Source organism: Neofelis nebulosa, chromosome 2 (assembly GCF_028018385.1).
Source record: "Neofelis nebulosa isolate mNeoNeb1 chromosome 2, mNeoNeb1.pri, whole genome shotgun sequence".
Taxonomy (NCBI): Eukaryota; Metazoa; Chordata; class Mammalia; order Carnivora; family Felidae; genus Neofelis; species Neofelis nebulosa.
The window spans coordinates 53986352-54002377 of NC_080783.1; the positions used below are offsets into that span (position 1 = coordinate 53986352).

General features: G+C 39.4%; 1 protein-coding gene across 2 annotated transcripts in view; it reads left to right on the forward strand.

The window, feature by feature from the left end:
• Positions 1-7214: 7214 nt before the first annotated feature.
• The window catches only part of CWC22 (CWC22 spliceosome associated protein homolog), a 56489-nt gene continuing 47677 nt past the window's right edge, over positions 7215-16026 (forward strand). Inside the window, exon 1 of one of the 2 annotated variants that reach the window (XM_058712501.1) lies at positions 7215-7351. The gene's annotated coding sequence lies outside the window, so the exon portion shown is untranslated. The remainder of the gene's footprint in view (positions 7352-16026) is intronic. The other variant, XM_058712510.1, reaches the window with a different exon arrangement.

Consider the following 16026-nt stretch of genomic DNA (forward strand, 5'->3'; position numbering starts at 1 on the left):
ATACCTATCAAAAGAGCAACAACGTCGGGGAGCCTGGGTGGCGCAGTCGGTTAAGCGTCCGACTTCAGCCAGGTCACGATCTCGCGGTCCGTGAGTTCGAGCCCCGCGTCAGGCTCTGGGCTGATGGCTCGGAGCCTGGAGCCTGTTTCCGATTCTGTGTCTCCCTCTCTCTCTGCCCCTCCCCCGTTCATGCTCTGTCTCTCTCTGTCCCAAAAATAAATAAAAAACATTAAAAAAAAATTTTAAAAAAAATTAAAAAAAAAAAAAAAAGAGCAACAACGTCTTTACAGAACTAGAATAAATAATCTTAAATTTGTTTGGCATCATGAAAGACCCTGAATAGCCAAAGCAAACTTGAAAAAGCACAGCAAAACCAAAGGTATCACAATCCTACATTTCAAACTGTTCTACAAAGCTGTAGTAATCACAAAAGTATGGTACTGTTACAAAAATAGACACACAGAGCAATAGAACAGAATAGAGATCCAATAAATAAACCCACAATTATAAGGTCAATTAATCTTTGACAAAGGAGGCAAGAACATGCAATGGGAAAAAGCCTCTTCAACAAATGGTGTTGGGAAAACAGGACAGTAACATGCAAAAGAATGAAACTTGAACACTTTCTTATACCATACACAAAAATTAACTCAAAATGGATTAAGGATCTAAATGTGAAACCTGAAACCATAAAATTCCTAGAAGAGAGCACAGGCAGTAATGTCTCTGACATTAGCCATAGCAACATTTTTCTATCTATGTCTCCTGAGGCAACAGAAACAAAGCAAAAATAGACTATTGGGATTACATCAAAATAAAAAGCTTCTGCACAGCAAAAGGAAACAAGCAACAAATCTAAAAAGAAAACTTACTGAATGGGAAAGGTATTTGCAAATGACCTATCTGATAAAGGGTTAGTATCCAAAATGTATAATGGAATATTATTCAGCCATCATATAGAATGAATAATGGAATATTATTCAGCCATAAAAAAGAATGAAATCTTGCCATTTGCAACAACATGGATGGAACCATAGAGTAGAATGCTAAGTGAAATTAAGTCAGTCAGAGAAAGACAAACACCATTTGATTTCACTCATATGTGTAATTTAAGAAACAAAAACAAATGAACAGTGAAAAAAAGAGACAAACTAAATAACAGACTCTTAACTACAGAGTACAAACTCATGGTTGCCAGAGGGGAGGTGGATGGGGAGATTGGTGAAATAGGTGAAAGGGATTAAGAATACACTTAACATGATAAGCACTGAGTAATGTATAGTATTGTTGAATCACTACATTGTACATTTGAAACTACTGTAATGTTGTATGTTAACTATACTGGAATTAAAATTTAAAAATTAAAAAAAAAAAGAGGAGGCTGCCATGGAACTTGGTTCATTTGTAGCAGTGAGGATGATGGGTCCCTGAAGCAATAGAGGCTAAGGCAATACTTAACCCTCAGAAGCTAGAGAGTCACAAGAATCATGGTACCAGTTGTTAGAATAGTGGCCAAGAGTGAATTGTACAGATGGTTAACAGAATAGGGTGTCACTATGGGCAAAATATATGGGTTGCCAATGAGAGTAATGCCTCATATACATAATTAAATGAAAGAATACATAAGAGACTGGTCACCCCAATAAAAAGTCACAATCTCTTGCCCAGTTCCTGGTTCTGTATCAGTTTTCAAACCATTGACTGAAGATTTTTCTGGGTCTCAGAAAGAATCACCCTGACTTGACCATGTCTTGATCACCCTGACTTGACACCATGTCAAGTATATATCATGGTGATTCCCCTGGACCTTCCCCAAGGAGACCCATTTGCACTTAACTGAATTACCATGTCCTGGGGTAAGGGGAGTACCCACATATTTTGAGGACTATTAGATACCTGGTTAGAGTCAACATTAATACCTGAAGAACTGAAGCAACACCATGGCAATACTATTGATTCTCCTTGGCCTGTGGAGTAAGAGTTATCATAGTGGGGAAGGCCAAGTAGACATCTTTGAAACTGCCTCTCCTGGCCAAGAAAGTAAATCTAAAACAATATCACAATGCCAAAGGGTGGTGATTAACAATACCGTTAGGACATAAAGCATGCAGGAATAGTAGTTCCCATCACACCTCCATTTAATTCGACAGTTTGGCCAATGTAGAAACCAGACAAATTAGCAGAATGATTGTAGACTACTGGAAGCTCAACCAACTAGCACCCCCAAGTGCAGCTGTCATGCCAAGCAAAGTGCCATTGTTAAAGCAGGATAATATGGCCTCAAGCACAGGCCACTGATTTGGAGAATGGATTCTTTTTTACCCCATCAATGAACACAATTAGAAATATTAATATCCAAAGGAAATAAACAAGCAACAATATGCATTGACACTTTAACCCCATGGCTATGTTAACTCTCCTTTCTTTCTCATAATACAGTCCAAAGAGATGCAGATCATCTGGAAATCCTGTAGAGTATCATATTGATCCATTATATCAATGATACCATGCGGATTAAACATGTTGAGCAAGTGTTGGCTAGTATGCTAGAGGTTTGTGTTCTAGAAAGTAGGGGATCAACCCTGTGAATAATTAGGGATCTGTCCCTTCATTAAAGGGTTTAAATGTCCAGTGTTCTGGGGAGTGCTAGAACATTCCCTTCAAAGTAAAAGACAAACTGCTACCTCTTGCATCCTCTACAAGAAAGGAGAAAGCACAGCGCCTAGGAGGCTGCTTTGGGTTCTGTAAGCAACATAATTCACACCTAGAAATATTTTTCTGGCCCACATGCCAGATGACATTAAAAGCTGCCAGCTTTACAACCTGGCAAAAGAGCTCTGCAGCAGGTCTGAGTAGTGATGCAAAAAGCCTTGGTACTTGTGCCATAGGATCTGGCACTTTCTATGGTGTTAAGAGTTGTCAGTTTTGGGAAAAGATGCATATGGAGTTTATAGAAATCTTACACAGTTCAAGCCCTCAGGGTTCTGGAGCAAGGTTGCACATTTTTTAAAAGTTAAGTCTTGGCATGCTACTGGAAAAAAAAAAAAGAGGGAATGCTTGACCATGGGACACTAAGTGACACAAAATGCAATGTGTCTTGTTGAACCCATCATGTCATAAATTCTGGAGGACCCAGTCATAATTCATCATAAGATGAAAGTATTATATTTGGGATGGCACACAAAGAATAGCAGAGGCACAAAAAATCCACATGAACAGATAAGTCTAGGCCTTGATATCACCCTTCAGTTGCATCAACACCCTCTCTCAGCTTGTACTGATGGCCATATTCGGGTAAGGGTGGTGTCTTGATCACCAGCTGAAGAAAGAAAAAAATGGCTGAGTTTAGTTTACAGATGAATTGGCTAAGTATGTGGATGAAACCTGAAATTGGACAGCAGTACAGGCTCACTTGCAAATAGTTTGAAGACAGGAGAGCTTCCTAATGGGCAGAGCTTCAGGTGGTGCACCTGGTCTTCCGCTTTGTATGGTAAGGAGAAGTGGCCTGATGTCAGGGCATAAACAGACTAATAGGAAATGCCAGTCAGCCTGGCTGACTGGTCAGAAGTCTGAAAAGAAAAAGATTTTAAGAATTGCAGACAAGGAAGGGCCCCTTGGTGTCTCAGTCAGTTAAACGTCTGACTTCAGCTCAGGTCATGATCTCACGGTCTGTGAGTTCGAGCCCCACATCGGGCTCTGTGCTGACAGCTCAGAGCCTGGATCCTGCTTCAGATTCTGTGTGTGTCTCTCTCTCTGCCCCTCCCCCACTCACACTCTGTCTCTCAAAAATGAAATGTTAAAAAAAAAAAAAAGAATTGCAGACAAGGAGGACTTAAAGAGTTAGAGGCATGTGGATATGCATAGCATTGTGAGTAAAAAGTGTGAGGATCTTTTTATCATACATCAATGTCCACAAGAAAGCATACATTACAGAAGAAGTATTAAATAATCAAATAAACAAAATTACTCAGCTAGTTGATGTTAGCTTGTCTTTGTTAGCAGTCACTATAGTGCTGGCACAATGAACACTTGAGTGAAATGGTTATGGTGGCAAAAATGTAGTCTTTGCATGGGGTCCATCAGCATGAGGCCCATTTACCATAGTTCACCTACCTATGATACTGCCTTATTTGCAAGTTCAACCTGCCAGCAAAAGAGAGCAATGTTGAGCTTCTAATATGTCATCACTCCTTTAGGAGATCAAGCAGCCATTCCATGCCAAGTTGACTACATTGGGACCTTTCATCCTGAAAGGGGCAATAGTTCAATCCCATGGGAATAGATTATACATACATATTGGGTATATATTTGCACTTCATACCCACAAATCTTTATCCAGCACCACCATATAGGAACTTATACAATGCCTAATTCACAGACATGGAACACAATACAACACAGCATCCAACCAGAGAAATCACTTCACAGTAAAAGTAGTGTAAGAAGTGCCTGTGACCATGAGTCCCACTGGGTGTATCACATGTTGCATTTCCCAGAAGCTGGTGGCCTAATAGAGCACTGGAATGATCTGTGAAGGGTAAAGTTCAAGCACCTGCTAAGAGAATACTCTACAAGGAAGAGGTGCTGTTCCCCAGCGTACAGTAGACTTTGAGATGGCTTAGAATCTCCAGTAGGAACAATATATGGGTCCACAAAACAAGGGATTAAAACAGGATTAGCCCCATTTACAATCATTCCCACTGACCCATAGGGAGACATAGTGGTCCCCAAACCTGCAACTCTGACCTTTTTGGAATCAGAGGTCCTAGTCCCCGAGGGTGTTATATTCTTGCTAGAGGACACAGCAAGAGTCCCATTGAACTGAGCTTCATCTGCTGCATAGGCACTTTGGACTTCTTGAGTTCAGGGAAAAGGAGGCAAAAAGAAGAGTTAACACCTTGGGAGGAAAAGCTAACTCTTATCATCAGGAGAATGTAGGCTTGATGTTACATAACAGGAACAAGAAAGACAATGCGTGACACTCAAGTGATCTATTTGGGCAACTCTTAGTGCTACCTTGCCGAATAGTGAGTGTTAATAGCCAACTGCAGCAGCACCTGCATGAGAAGGTGATTATTACTAAGGGTTCAAATTTCTCAGGAACTAGGGTTTTCACACAACTAGTGTAACTACCAAGACCAGCAGAATTGGTAGCTGAGAGTGTGGGGAATTTAGAATGAATAGTGGAGGACAAAGGCAATGGTTCAGCTGTGGTTCAAAACCAACTGCAAAGATGGGGACTATAGTTTGTCCCACTAACTTCTCTCTACTAAGTTTCTTTTCAGGAAAAGAAGCCACTGGAACCCTAGAGGAATTGTTCTCTGAATGTGTATACAGAGTGGATCTAAATGGTGCAAGGGGTTGACTGTGACAGAGAAATTCTGTTCAGATACCCTTTCAAGAAAAGGCTCTTTGCCTAGCTGCTAGGAGTAGTTAGGTAACACCATTCAAATGTTAATACTTCCAACTGTATATCAGGTTTTGAATGGTGGCCACATTTTTCTTGGGGTGGCTCCAGCCAATGACTGAGCAAAACTGTGTTACAAGGGCCTAGCCATTTTTATCCCAGTGTGGGACTCTTCATCCCAGCGTGAGACTCTTCATCTTTGCTCTGGAGTTACCATACCCAAGCCAGTTTCCTCCCTTTTACTTTTACTGTTTTACATTCTTTTTTAAAGAGTTTATTTATTTATTTATTTTTGAGAGAGAGAGAGAGAGAGAGAGCGAGAGAGAGCGTGAGTGCACATAAGGGAAGGGCAGAAAGAGAGGGAGAGAATTCCAAGCAAGCTCCACACCGTGAACCCACAAACTGTGAAATCATGACCTGACCCAAAATCAGGAGTCAGAGGCTCAACTGACTGAGCCACCAAAGCGCCCCTGTTTTACATTCTTAACCCTATGTCACAGTTTGCTTCCTGGATTCCAAAACGACAAACCTCATCTTTTCCAGCTCCATCTAACTACCCTAGCTTCAACTCTAACTTTCCTATTGCTACTGATAATTGTAGAGGTGGTATTGTGCTTCTTTTCAGTATGGATACAAATGTTTACCAGATTCATCTCCTATGCCCTGTATTGGTACAACTGAAATCTATTCACTTAAATATTTAAAGACACCAAAATGTGCCTTTATGGTCAAACATGTTAGGGAAAAAAAGGATGGATAATACTGTTATGTAGTAAGAATTATCTCACATACATCAAGTGTATCAACGAATTCAATTCTTAAGAGTATTCTATGGGATGGGCACTTCCCCCCCCCCCACCCCAACATCAGAAAATGGGCACACAGTGTTAAGTAAACTGCCCCAGAAAAATTATCCATGAGTATATCAATAGATTTAAGAGTTAAACATAAATAGGACTTCTCCAGTATCTTTATCTGTAATCACTGTACTCTTCTGCCTCAAAGAAAGGGTTACTCGCATGAGTACTCTAAAATCCTAATAGAGAAATGTTTGGATAAACCAGGCCTGGTGTACACAAGGGTGGGGAGAATAAAGATATAGTTGCTTTAGGAAAAGACAGTTTCCAAAACAGTAACAAGCAGTTGAATTTTTTTAGGTTTTGTTACTCTTGAAAAGTAAAGCATAAGAAAACAATTTCATGAATTACCTCTGATCTCTGCACAGTTCGCTATTTCCAAGTTGGCCAATCTCCTTATCCTCACGATGTCTTGCCAGCTGGTACCTTAAACTCAATTAGAAGCATCATCTTCTCTACAAAATTAGCTTTTCCTCATTACTTCACTTTGTGGTTCAAAATCCTCCCGTTCTCGCAGCTTGAAATCTTGGGACTTAGTAGGCACTTAACGTTTCCTAACATTTTTCCTTATATAGGCTCTTGATCTAACTACTGCCAAAAGTCTGTCTGCTCCTCTTAAAGATGTCCACAGAAAAAATGACTACTGAGGTCTACTTCTTGCCAACTGCAGAGAAAGAGCTTTAAAGTAAATTTTGAGAATTCCTCATCACTATCAGCTTTCAGATGAGCCGCCTGGATGTGCTCTCGGGAGCCTACTCAGAAGAACTACAATTCCCGTCGTACATTGCAACCTTCTAAAAATTACAATTGACGCGTCATTTCCGTCCTTACTGGCGGCGGATGCTGGACTTTGTAGTTTGCGTTAACTTCTCTTTTGTCGCCGTCTTGGAAAGAGGAAATTGTGGCCAGACCAACTGCTCTCAACGTGGTATTAAGTTATGGTATTTAAAGTAAATTAACAGGATAACGTTTTAAAGTGAATTTAGCGTCAGGTTTGTATTTCACGTTCCGCCTTCCTCGTACTGCCGGGGCCGGAGAAGGGGAAGTGACGTGCGTCCGGTGTAATGGCGGCGCGGTGGAGCTCCAGGTAATTACCGAACTCCGTAGACTCGCCTCAGGCAGCGAACCAGATTGGGGGTGGCGGGTTGCCGGACCGGGTGGGAATAGAAAGGGGACTAGGGGGTGAGTGAGGATTTGCTGGTACCTCCGCGGGCAGCTCGGAGGTGTGCGCGCCGGCCCCCGAGACTGAGGTGTGAGTGCCGGTAGTGCGGAGGAGTCTGAGCGGGTAGGGAAGGGGCCGTGAACTCCGTTCCCGCCTGCGCGGACGGACTTCGCTTCCTGGTGAGGTTGCTGCAGCTGTCTGGCCGTGGTGTTTTTGTTGCTGAAGCCTAGCACCAGCGCCTGGGCCTCTGTCTTGTCGGCGGGGATCACTTAGAACTTCTCAAGTCCTTTAGGTTTCCCGAGGCTCCTTTTTTACCGGCCGGGCCCCAGGCCGTGGGAGTGGGATTAAGGAACTGTGGTTAGTTAGAAAATAGTGGAAGTTCCACTGTTACGCCTCCATCCAGCGTATATCCCTGTGATGGCTTCTTTACATTTTCATTAATCGTTTCTTTTTCATTCATTTGCCCTGTAAATACTTTCTAGTGTTTAGTCCTGGGGGCTCTTCTCTGTCGTCCTTTATCCTTCCATAAGTTGATCTACCTCCAATAAGGTACTAACTCTCCAACTTGGATCTCCAGTATGTCCACCTCTCTGTAGAACTCCGGATCCTACAATACACTTGTGCATATCGCTACCGTAATAGTTAATTTTATTGAGTCTTCACTGCAATAACCGCTTTACCTATTTTCACTTCACCCTCACAACACCTCTTTGAGATAAATAAGGGAAAAAAAAATGAAGAAAGGATGTTCTAGATGCAAGATAGAGGTGATTGAAAGCATACTAACAGTTCCTTTTACGTTTTGATATGTCCACAGACTAGCAATAGCAGATAGAAAAACAAACTTGGCTTTCAGAAAACTAGTTAGCCTGCCTCCTCATCATGTTTAAACTTGTTTTAGGATTGCCTGTGAATCTGGGAGTTAGCTTCAATTATCCTTCTCTAGAAAAGCGGATTTAGAATTGGCATTAAAAGTGTGACTTTGTTCTTAGAAGCATTGTGACAAACAGCATCTGTAGGAGGAGGAGACCTGCTAGGGTGGGTGCTGGGTGATGGACTCCTAAGCCAAAGATTCCAGTCTTGATTCAGGCCTTAGAAACTCTGTCACGTAGGCAGGTTACTTAACATCTCTAGTCTCAGCTTCCTCATCTGAAAAATGTGGATGATAATAATATCTAACTTAGTGGGTTGTTTTGAGGATAAAAATAAATAACAATGCTTATATATAAGGCCTGTGTACAGTGCCCGGCCTACAGTGTTAACTATTATTGTTACTGTTGTAATATAGTTGATGAATCCTCTATGCCTCAGTTCTTGTTCTTTGGTTTTGAATATTGCTCTTCCATGTTTCCGTGCCCATTCCACTTTCGTGGAGCATTTCCCACCCCGTTTGACTGGGGTTCTGGTTTGTGTTCTCCCTGATGATTGTACATTGCCAGGTGATTGACAGTAAGTTGTACCTGAGACCATCTAAGAGAGCACACTTTTACAGCACCAGTGCCTTAACAAAATTATTTTCTGTTTACTACCCACTTGTATCTAGACTGAATTTTGTATTACCTGGTATCTCCATAACGTAAGTTCTAGCTGGCCTAAGAAAGAGGTGGTTATTGGTAATATAGCTGACCATACTGATGACTCTGTGGGCTTCCTTGTTGAATTTCTCTTCTGTAATGTTTGAAAATTTTAGCATGGGAGGGTGATGAAACAAAAAGGCCTCTGGCACATTAGTTTCATCATACTTCTGGACTGAACCTGTCACCTAAATATTTTATCTCAGTGTATACATTTCATTGCAGTGCCTACAATAAAGTGTGAATTTTCGAAGCATTTTCTTCCAAAATAATACATCAGGAGAGGAAGCAGTGGACTAAAGCAAGCCTTTGCTATTTGTAGCCAAGCTAGTAAGTGTTTTCCCAGAGAATAGATAACAACAACAGCAACAACAAAAATGGTATAAATTACCTTGGCCTGGAGACATTAAGACTGCTGTGATTATAGAAGCTAATCGGAGGAAGAGACTAAGTGGAGAGTCATGTTTAACTTGACTTTAGGCCTAATTGAAATGGATCAGGATAGACAGAGTTCAGCACTTCCACCTGAAAGGTCCTGTGAGTTCTTCCCTCAATTATTTTATCAAGACGGTTTAATTCTAGACTTGGTGACAGGTGCCTCCGTAATGAAATAAAGTGCTTTGTGTCTAGGGATTACTTCATAAATTTCTCCGTGGAGACCACCACTTCCAAGTTTTCTTTAACACTTAGAACATGGTTGGAGTGCCGAGGTGGCTTAGTCTTTTAAGCATCTGGCTCCTCATCTCGGCTCAGGTCATGATAGGGTTTGTCGGATGGAGCCCCATGTCGGGCTCTGTGCTGACAGCACAAAGCCTGCTTGGAATTCTCTCTCTCCCTCTGTCTTTCTGCCCCTCCTGCGTGCATGTGCTCTTTCTTTCTCAAAATAAATAAATTTTATTTAAAAATCTTAAAACGTGGTTTACTAAATAGCTCTTTAATTAATAATCAGAAAGGCCACTTTCAAAGCTGTGCTGAGTGTTGACAGAATGTATTCAGCCCATATACTTATTTAAGCAAGCTGAGGAACACATTTTGGGGGAGGGGGAATAAAGTGGTATGAGTATTCAAAGACATGAAACAGACTCAGTGATTAAACATGGTTTTGTAAGTTGAAGTAACTGCACCTTCAGGATCAGGTTTCCTCTTGCAGTGCCTTTAAAGGAACTGGTATTTTTTTCATCTTCCATAAATTGGAAATTTATTCAGCCCTCCAGGTTAACACGGGGTGAAAACAAGGGATGACCCCTGATAGTACTGTCTTGATGCAGTTGATGACAAACAGCTCGGGGCTTCCTAGAAGTCAGCATTGATAGTTAAGACAAGTCTGCTGTGGTATTCCTTGGTAAAAGTTGTCTAAGAATCATTATAGAGAGTTCTTTGTGGGAAGAAATAGGAATAATCAGGACACCTAGGTGGCTCAGTCAGTTAAGCGTGTGACTTGATTTTGGCTCAGGTCATGATTTAACAGTTAATGGGATCGAGCCCTGCTTCCGACTCTGCGCTGACAGCACAGAGCCTGCTTGGGATTCTCTGTCCCTACCCCACTTGCATGCATGTACACACACTCTCTCAAAATAAACACATTAAAAAAAACAAGGAATGGGAATAATCATTAGAAGTCCACATGCCCCCTTTTATGTTTAATTTTAGAATTGGAACCTGTGAAGTGGTAAGTACTGTCCTGGGTTCTCAATGTATAGCAGTGGCCAAGAATCTCAAAAATCTTGTTCTCATTCAAGGTGTTTCATGCTTTAGCTTCATGAGTCTCATGTTCCATCTCATTTCTGCTCAATCTTACATTCACACCCTGTACTCAAACAACTGAGAATCCCCTAAACTCTTTTTTTATATCTCAGTCTTTACACATGCTGATCTCATTGCCTGAATGACCTCTTTCCCCTTTCATGCGAGAAGTGATTTTTCCCCCTTTCCTACTTGTACTTCAGCATTCAGCTTCTGGACCCACTTTCTTATGTATGCCCCAGACCCACTTAGTTGCACTTCCTCTCTTCCAGGAATACTGTGTCTATAACATTGCTACAGCACTTAAGACTTTTCTTCTCTCCTGACATTAGCAACTTTTCATTTCTCAGATCCCAGTTCCTTGTGCGCAGCTTAATGTATCGCCTCACTATTAACAGACACTGCCTTTGACCCCCTATTCTTAATTTGTTTCCAAAAAATAGGAGGTAGAGTAAAAAAACAGAAAAAGACCACAACCATACTGTTCTTTCTCTTAACCTTATACTTTCTTATTTTTTCTATACTACTTTACAACTTCTTAATAGAAGTGTCAGTTTTGGCTTATCCTCATCATTTTTGTTTTAGTTCCATTTACCTGTGTCAGTCCTATACCAAGTGTCTTAATTTTTATGACCTTACAAAAGAGACTCTTCTGCAGAAATTCAAACTTTAACATTAAATGAAAAAGAAAGCATTCAGTGGGTGATAAAGAAGCACTAAAGCTATTTCTTTACTACAAGACTGTTCTTTTACTATCAAGTAAAGTGGTGAGGGTTATGGTATAGATTTGAAATTTAAGGTTTTATCTATTTGTTATTGTGAAAATGGATATAAAACTTAGCTTAATCACTAGACCAAGAAAACCCATAATGTTTGTTCAGTGAATGAAGATGCTGGAGTTAGTGAGGAAAGTTCAGTCCTGTTGCTGTGCAGTTGAATTGTGAACCAAAGGGTGTGTGGAGAAACTAAGGCAAGACGAGGTGGGCTTAGGCTGTAAATACAAGTGACTGAGTGATACAAGTAGTAGCAGCAGACTCCTCCCTTAAGATTTGTTTTTATTCAGTAATTACAGGAAGTACTACTGAAGAACTCTTCTCTTAAAGATTTTTATATGGAAACAGATTGTTGATGCATGAAGCATTGAGACAGAAATTTCCATCCTAAAAGCTTAGAAGGAGGGCACCTGGGTGGCTCATTCATTTAACTATCTGACTCTTGATTTTAGGTCAGGTCATGATCTCATGGTTCATGGGTTCCAGCCCTATGTTGGGCTCCATACCAGCAGTCCAGAGCCTGCTTAGGATTCTCTCCCTCCTTCTCTCCCTCTTTCTCTCTCTTTCTCAATTTGCCCTCCCCAGCTTGCATGTGCTCTCTCTCTCAAAATAAATAAATAAACTTAAAAAAAGTTAAGTAGCATATTGAAACAATTATATCACTTTCTTAATTTCTTTGGTTAAATACAGACCAGTATGGACTGGCTTCATGATATAGGAAATGAATGAAGGATACTACCTCCTCTCAGTTTATAATGAGTAATTTTTATTAAAATGTTAAGAGCTTTTAGATTTTGTCTTTTTTTTTTTTTTTTTTTTTTTTTTTTTTTTTTTTTTTTACTAATCTGTGTCTTTTTACCGTCGTCTTAGGATGTCCCCAAATTGGGGCTGTCTCCCCTACACAGAGTCAGAGACTAATCAAAGGCCTTTATATTTTGTTTATTCCTCATAAAAAGTCAAATAGTATCCAGGTACTATTTGCACACCTCCCAGCCCTATAATTGAACATGGGAATCTTCAGTCATTCAAATGGTTAGAAGTCAAAGAGCATACCTGGTATATGTATTGACTAGGAAACAAACAATAAGAGAGTACAGGTCTACAGTTCTTTATTTGTAATCTTAGAGCCAGAACTGTTTCGACATTCAGAATTTTTAAGATTTTAAAGAAACACAGTGCACATATATTTATGAAGTAATAGTAGCACTTTTGGAATCCCAGGCAATATCTTCCAATCAAACACATTAATATTTCTACAGTTCAACAAATGAAGAGTCACATTTAAGTCTCAGGTTGGTGCAGGTCAAGTTTTGCTGCCAGATGAGTTTCCCACAAGCTTAAGAAAAATCTTTGTGGGCACCTTGGTGGCTTCGTTGTTTGAGCCTCTGACTCTTGATTTTACCTCAGGTCATGATCTCATGGTTCGTAAGTTCAAGCCCTGTGTCAGGTGCTGCGCTGATAGGGTGGAGCCTGCTTGGGATTCTCTCTCCTTCTCTCTCTGTCCCTCCCCTGTTTGTGCTCACTCTCTCTCAAAATAAATAAACTGAAAAAAAATCTTTGTAAGTTGTGCTGAGCATAGCATAACGTATAGAGTTGTCAAATTCCTATGTTGTATACCTGAAACTAATATAACATTGTGTGTCAACTATCCTTCTATAAAAAAAAAAAAAAAAAAGGAAGGAAGGAAAAGAAATATTGTATTTTCAAAGCTTTTCAGATTCCATAATTGCAGACAAGGGATCATCACCTGTACCTGGTGACTTTTCCTTATAGTGATAGTAGTGTTCAGATGCTTTTATTTTCTTGAAATTGTGGACCTATGCTGAAATCAGATTACAACATCATTTGTCCTTGTGTGGTATATAATGCAGCATATTTCTCACCAATATGTATGCATTTTTAAAAATAACAAGAAACAATAGTAGGAAAGCAATTCTCTTAAAAGGATTTTTCCTTCAATACAGATATGTAAAGGCCATAGACATCTTATCATATATTAAGAAATGTGGCCAAACTGTTTTTCGTATCTTTTCCCTGGGAAGGAAAATTGCCTTGTGGAAGGGCCAGGGGCTTGGGTCCTCTTTGGGGATTTTCTTGAGGATCCTACTACTATCTCCTTCCCATTTCAGTTTTGTATTTAGAACATATTTAAACTAGTTTTTCTTTTGAATACTGTGTAATATTACCATTTTCCCTTATTGAGCAACTAAGATTGTTTTTTTTTTTTTTTAACTCTGTTATCATGTTTGACATTTGTCAAGTGTGCTGTTACTGTGTAGAATGCAGTAGAGCAACCTGAAGGAAAGGGAATGGACTTTGTTGACTTCCTTTTAATTTATGACAGTTACAGCAAGTCACGTTGGTTGAGGATGCCTTGGGGACAACGGTAGGAGTGCTCAACAGAAATCATTGAGAAAGCAGTGCATTACAGCCATTAGTTGACGTTTTCATCATCTGAACTTTTAAGATAATTACAGAATTTACAATTTCATAGTTTCCAGTTAACAATCTAAAGTGCATCCTACAAACGTTATTAAATATTTTGCCTTCTGATGCTTGCTGACACTGATGGGAAAATAATTTTTAAACTACCATCTTCTTATCATAAAATGCCCTCGTTCAGGAGAGCAGGTGTGGTTTTGCTGAGTTGCTTACTTGTGACAAGGAGAGAGAAATTTAATAATTCATCATAAAATCCACATAGTGATACTAAGAAGAGCAGCGAGAGCTATAAACTCTAGATAAATCGCTCTCATTGCAGGAATTTCCAATTAGTCTAAGTATCAAGCATGCACATGTTGAACTCCCAGAATTTCCTTATGGGCGTATTCTGTATCAATCTGGACGATGATAGGACTTTATGCATTTTTTGTTAGAATTGTAGTAGCAGTCTACTTTGTAATATTGTCAATTTCACAGTTACATTTTGGGACATGGAAATCTAACAGAGTGTGCTTGATTGCCAGAAAATTATTTGGTGATGATGGTTGAAGGGTAGAAAGGAAAAGATGACACACACCGATGAGAAAGAAAACTCATTACATTTAGATAAGTAAGGTAATTTGAAATAAAATACACAGAAAATTGCTGTGTATATGTATGTGTAGGTAAGTTGAAAAGAGAAACCAGGTTTCAGAACCAAGGATAGCCAAGGAAAATGGTGAATCTTGCGCAGTGGAGTCAAGTGACTTATTTGCTTATACTGTACCTGGTCAGAGTGAATTCCGGCTATGCTAACTAAACAAAGGGAACCTTTAAAGTATTATTTTGCATCTTTAAAAAGAAGTGGGTAGGGCTTTATATTAATATCAAAACCTTTGCTATCTGAAACTTCGGAAAAATGGGTCAGTTTAGGATAGGAAGATTTTCTGTATAGTAGAGACTATATCTGTTTACATTTTATAGTTTACCAATACTGTATCCATATATTAATGTTGTCATTTTCATTGGGACGCAATATCAGATGGTTTTGGCATCAGATAAACCATCTAGATTTTAGCTCTGCCATTTACTAGCTATAATTTACTTGGACACATTGTTTCAACTCTTTGAACCTCAGTTCTTCCATTGAAAAAATGGCTAAAAAATTAACAAAGCAAGGTAATTGTGAGGATTGAATAAGAATATATAAATGAAATGCCTAGTGTTGTATTTTCGCGGCTGCAGTAATTTATCATTATTTATTGCTATTGTTATCTTAATCTAAATTACACATTTCAGACTTCTAAAGTATATGTAGTTAATTGTTAATCTCTGGGATATCTCAGGAATATCATTGTAATGTGCTATATAGACTCTATTAGTGTCAAGGGTAGATTTGTTTGTTGAAGAGCTACTGTGTACATTGGCAGTTCTCCCATTGGCTGGTTTTGAACGGTGATGGTTAGTCTACATTCACCACTGCACATCAGCTTCAGGACATTCATCATTATATTATTCTAAAATGACTTTTGTATCAATGGAATACATGTTTATAAGTTGAGGAAAATATTAAAGTTCATATATTACTAGCATTAGAGCTTAAAGTATCTCCGTTATCAACTTGGGCACAGTATTTAGGTAACAGGTGATTTTGAAATGAGTCTTATTTCAGGTACATACTAAGATAAGTTCTCTTGGATGGAAAATATGTATTGAGGATTTAAGTAATTCTGAGAGTCTGTGTCCCACCGTATTTTCATTCTTCTCCCCCTCCCCGTCCAAAAACCATGATGTAAACATGCTAATAATTTTAGCAAGTTGATAATTGAACTGGATTAGAAAATGTTCTCTTCCATTATTTCATCCCTTATTCAGAAATAAGAACTTCAGCCTACCTCCATTTTAGAAGGAAAGTTGGGTAGAGTTTATTAGTCAGTTGAGTTAGTACTGAATTCAAGTTGGTAAAGTGGGTTCTACTATATAAATACATCCCATTTTAGAGAAGGGAAAGTGTTCAACTCAGGATCTAAACAAGGGCCACACACTAAATCTGTTGTCTCTTTTGTTCTATAATAGCTATCCTCCTTTT